This window comes from Halyomorpha halys, unplaced genomic scaffold (assembly GCF_000696795.3).
Source record: "Halyomorpha halys isolate HHAL.00 unplaced genomic scaffold, Hhal_1.1 Scaffold9861.1, whole genome shotgun sequence".
Taxonomy (NCBI): Eukaryota; Metazoa; Arthropoda; class Insecta; order Hemiptera; family Pentatomidae; genus Halyomorpha; species Halyomorpha halys.
In genome coordinates, this window is record NW_027108528.1 from 1 (window position 1) to 5,527 (window position 5,527).

At 28.5% G+C, this 5,527-nt stretch overlaps 1 long non-coding RNA gene across 1 annotated transcript; it reads left to right on the forward strand.

Moving 5' to 3' along the window:
- Positions 1-842: 842 nt before the first annotated feature.
- On the forward strand, positions 843-5,385 carry LOC136795633 (uncharacterized). The gene is made up of 3 exons (XR_010843269.1): positions 843-1,001; positions 3,902-3,995; positions 5,246-5,385. It is a non-coding gene; the product is annotated as an uncharacterized lncRNA (long non-coding RNA).
- The last annotated feature ends 142 nt before the right edge of the window (positions 5,386-5,527 follow it).

The window sequence follows — 5,527 nt, forward strand, 5'->3', positions numbered from 1 at the left end:
AATAAATAAACTTTTGATAAAAGTGATTTTCATTATTTATCAATTACTTTGTTAAAATTTTCTGGAACTGTTAGATGTGTATATTAAGTGGTATTTATCATGCAATATTCTTATCTATAAATTGGTCACAAGAATTTAGCAGTGGGAAGAAGAGAACAGTCAGCAAGTGGGTAAGAAACCACCCCCCTCCACATATTCTGTTCTACTGACAAATTGTTGAACTCTAAGAGACATTTTTGTTTTCATTTTTTATAAATGTGAATGTTTGTTCAAACCAATCAGGTTGAAAAGATTAATTTCTTGAATTTATATAAGGTCCATTTTGCTACATAACCTTGTTTTGAAATTTTGAATGCAGTATTAGGAAAGGGGGATTGATTTCAGCTTAGTACTGTGTGGCTTTCCCCTTTGCCTGTCATATTCTTGTGGGTACGCTATAATTTTAATTTTAGCTTGCTTATTAACCCTTAGAGATATAAATCTATAAACATAGTTTTGGATATTTCCAATATAAAGTTACTTCTATTGTAATAAATCTGTTTTTCAGTGACGTGTTTATTATTGTTGTTGAAGTCCTGAGATGATTCTCGACCACACCCAAATTTTTCTCTTTTTTTATCCTTATTTAATAATATTTAAATATTTTCCGTATATTGATTGGTTTCATCTAATTGATATTGTTTTTAATTCTTTCGTCATAAATATGGGAAAAGTAAATATAAACAAATTTATCTTCTTTTTATGAATGCCTTGTTGTTCCCTTTTTTTTTTTTACTGGATGTGCTAATTTGTTTGTAACTGTGCTTTAATGTGCTTTTTTTTTTTTTTTAATATTGTTTACCTTTCCGATAGGCAAGTTATTTTTTAATATTTCACAGAGGCAAGCAGTAGTGGTGTTGTTGTAAAAAAGTTACTCAATCGATATTCTCTTCGCTCGCAAGCAAAAGGCTCTCGTCATCAAGAATCGAGGCACAAAAAAAGTTCTTCAGTTGAAAATTCAGGTTAGTTGGGTTTATTTTCATTATTTTATATTTATATTATCTTCTTTGCTGTTTTCTTTACAGTATGTTATTATTGTTAGATTTTTATTGAGTGATTAATTTTTATGAATCTGCTTGGTAATGTCGTAACCTAATGTCATGTTTGTATTTAATTTATAATCATAACATGTTGATGTTTCAATTTTTGAAATTGTTGATCGGATATAGTATTTTTTCAATATTATTATATTTATGAAGCAAGTTTTCTGAAACTTAGTATTTTTACTGCTAACTTTTGTATTGAATAGGATCCCATTTCTGAATTTTTTTATCAGTAGTATTCTTTTGTCATTTTTATGTTTACTTACATATTTACTTATTATTGCATGGAGGATTGATACTTATTTAGAATCATTGATCAGAATTTTTGATTTTTTTTTTTAATCATGAATGTTTATTTAATTGGTATTTATTTTCATCTTAAAATATTTCTTTTTGATTAGCTTCTTTCTTTGTGATTTTCAAATAACCAAGTAATTATTTTCAATTTTCATTGAAATTTGACTGCTTATAGTTCGACATCCTAAAACTCTTTAATGCTCCCGATCCCAAATCCAAGTGGAAAATACTCCAAAATTTATCCCTACCAGAATCCAATAACCTCAGCTCTCTTCCAATAACACCTGATGATCTCAACAATTATTTCACATGCCATGCTACTGATCCATCAGTCTTTCCTGAAATTCCGAATAACACCTTCAATCCTGAAAACTTCTTTTTTTCCCATATAACACGAAGAATTACTAGCCACTATTCTAAGATCCCATACCAATGATCATATACTGAACAACATTCCTGTTAAGTTTATTAAATCCTGTCTCCCAGTCCTTATTCCCGTACTTCATCATATACACAATTTTTCCTTTTCGTTGGAAAACCGCTTTAGTTCGACCATTAAATAAAATCCCAAATCTTTCTTCACCTAATAACTTCCGCTCTATTTTTCTCTACCAAGTTATCCAATCCCGCCGTCCATCATACATCTCTGATATCCTTCAATTTAAACACTCAGTGCATTCCCGCTCACGGCCTTCAGACTTATATGTAACTGCCGATCGAACCGCAACCTTTGGTAGATCTTTTCTCATCCGTTCCTCATCCCTATGGAATTCCATTCCTTCTTTCATTCGTAGTTCTAATACCCTTCCAACCTTCAAATCCCGTATCTTCAACCACCTTCTGTCCATATAATTCCGGAAGAATAACAATTGAAAGTTTCAAACAAAGTTTATATATTTTCTGTCCTTAATGTCTCAGATTTTTGTTTATTCTTGTAAATATGTACATTAGCAGATATTGTACCTTTCCATTTATTAGAGTTAGTTTCATTATATTTTTTTTTTTTCTATTACTTATTATCAGAAGTGTTTGTCATCTTATGATATGCTTTTACTTTATTTGTTCTATTCTTATTTTATATATTCTGTTAATTATTGTTGTTCATTTTTATCTTTTTAAATTTATTATTTTATTATATTTTATGACTTTATAATTTAATTTTTATTTTGTATTTCACTCCTGAAGCCTAATTTTGATGCCTGTATATTATTCTAAAGATCCCAGAATAAATAAAGAATATTATTATTATTTTTGTGTAACAAAATATTCTTACTGTATTAACTAATTCTGTCTTTATTGGTTTTAACTTGTCCAACATTATACTTATTAAAATCTAGCTAAGGATCCAGAATTGAAATATTTCTATTTTCACAGTTACTGACCACCATGGGCGACTGATGAGTGATTCCCAACCGTTACTGCTTGTGTTTTTCTTTATAACTATTCTTCATGGTTTTCAACTCTTCTCGCATTTAACTTGCCAGTTTAAAGTATTGTAAATGATAATTTTGTGGTTCTCATTTGAATTGCTAGGCTCTAATGATTTTTATTAACCTCGGTAAATCAATGTAAAATTAAATGGTCTTTAATATCAAACAGGTCTTATCCTCATTGAAACAGTCTGACAAGGCTCCAATGTTAATTAAAAAAAAAAAACTTCCTCTAAGGTACATTCCATTTTGTTTATTTGAAATCATTAACCATCTCACATTTTTACTAGCAATAAAGAACTTGGAGAAATATTAAACTATGAAAAGATTTGATAATTGGAGATAAACAGAAAAATATTTTACAGGTTGAAAGCATATTTCCAGAAATAAGAATAGTAATATAGACAGACGTATTATATAATGTTGTAAAACTAAAGATTTTAGAAGAAATAATGTTTGACATAATAAGTAATAGGTGATGGAGAATGATGAAAAACAAGGTCTAATCTAACACAAGTAACTTATATTGTTTATCACTTCTGGTAACAATTTTGTTTTTCATACTTAAACAAATTTATATACCTCTGAGGCCAAGTCATTTAGAGTTTATGTTGACTAAGTTATTTTTAATAATTGAAGATATCACTTATTGAAATTAATTAATTAAGGCTAGGAAATCTGGTGTGGCCAATTGGTTGGAACGTATTAGGCATCATTTAGTTTGAATCCTCGCACCTTGATATCCTGTATCACTGGTCCAAACAGAAGATTAGATCAGGAACCTCTTTTATATTATATTTTATAGGTCCACAGCTTGAATACTTGTGTGATTAGGGTGGAATAATTATTTTCAAAGATTTAGACATTATTTTATTTTAATGATCATTTTAACAATATGAATTGAATCTTTAATATCTCATAATTTTCTTCAACTCCTTTTTTTGCTGATAGTAATGTTTTATTCCTGGCCTCTCTTGTGAGAGGTTGGGCATATTTGTTAGTTGATAGAGTGATTAGAACTTAAGCTACATTCTCATTGTTAAGATTGTCTTAATAATTAACTGTTAATTGTAATATATTATTGTATTTAAGGTGGAGTAGGGTCTAGTAGCAGCGAAAGCGGAGAAAAAGACAACAAAGGCCATAGACGCACATCAGCAACCACGGGATCCTGTACTTCTACCAGGTATTCTTGTAGTGTTCTTTTTCTTAATTATTTTCATTTATAATTTTCAATAATGTACCTTTGGAATAAATTTAACATCCCTCAAAATTTGAGATTTTATATTTTAAGATTGATGGAATCTAAAAATTATATAATTAAAAAAAAGTTTGGTGACATCCTCCGCTTTTCTTTTGCATGACTTCTGAGCCTTTTTTTTCCCTTCAGATTTGGCACCAAAGTCAAGTTATGCAATGTCTTTAGTTCTTATCTAGCATTATATTATATTATAAATTATATCATATCAAATGTCAACTGTAATGTATTTTTGAAATGCCCATTCGCGATCAAAAACCTGATTCATAAAATAAAATCATCATGTACCTACAAAATTTATGTATTCAAGTTTCCTTTTTTCTAATCTTATATGTAATATTTAACCCCACCTTATTAATCTTAATATTGAAAACATGATTAATTTCAGTTCCTATTCCTATTGTCAACTTCAAAACTCTTTTAGAATTTGGTGAAAAATATGTTATGTGGGGCATGCAAATATAAAAATTAAATTGATTTCTCTAAATCAAGATGCTTTCATACATTTACTGTAGCTGTAGTGAGTGTTAAATATTTATGATACTAAAATTATGTTACAATATTAATCCAACATAATACTCAAATGCCTATTTAATATCTGAATCACTGATGTGCTGATGTGGAAAAAACAGTGAGAAAATAGTAAGTAAAAAGTAAATAAAAGAAAAAAATATTGTTTGAACAACTACCCATTTTAACAAGATTTCATTGTATATATATTTTTTAAGTAAACAAACATACTGTTATTTGTGAAGCTAACATTCTGTCAATTGGAATTTTCTAATGTTTTCTTCTCACCATTTGCCTGATTGTATTCTTTCTCATGAATTAACAAAATTTCATGAATGAAATGTGATGTTATGATATTTTTCTATTTAGTGCCTTTTCTTTTTAAATGTCTGCATCTCAATTGATTTAAATGATAAATTTTTACTATTTATTAAAGTAAGTATTAATTTAATATTTGTCAAAGATTTTACTAGTCTTTTTGTTCAATTTGTATCATAAAAGTTTATAATATACTTATATTATTTACTTACTTGCATCAAAGTTGTATTTCCTACTTCTATCCACCTTAGCTAGAATTAAACAAGCTAGTTTTATTTTCAATTATGTAATACCATAGGAACAGTTTGTAATTTCATTTCTTATTAAAATATCAGTGTGTTTTGTTGCAGTAGGAGGTGGGGAGGTGGTGGAGGAGGTGGATCGAACAGTACTAGTAAAGGAGATTGCGCCACTATGGCTGAGGAACAGCCACCTCCGTGTGATAATCCAACTCCTTCAGGTAATTTTAATTAATAGCTACTCTCATTAGTTTATTTTAGTAAATTTTTATTTCTATTAAACTTAGGTTACTGATTAATTTAGCTAGTTCTCAAATGAAAGTCATAAGTAAACAAAAATAACTAACAATGATAATTTAAACTTTTTAAAATGTGTTTGTGCGTGCGTGCATA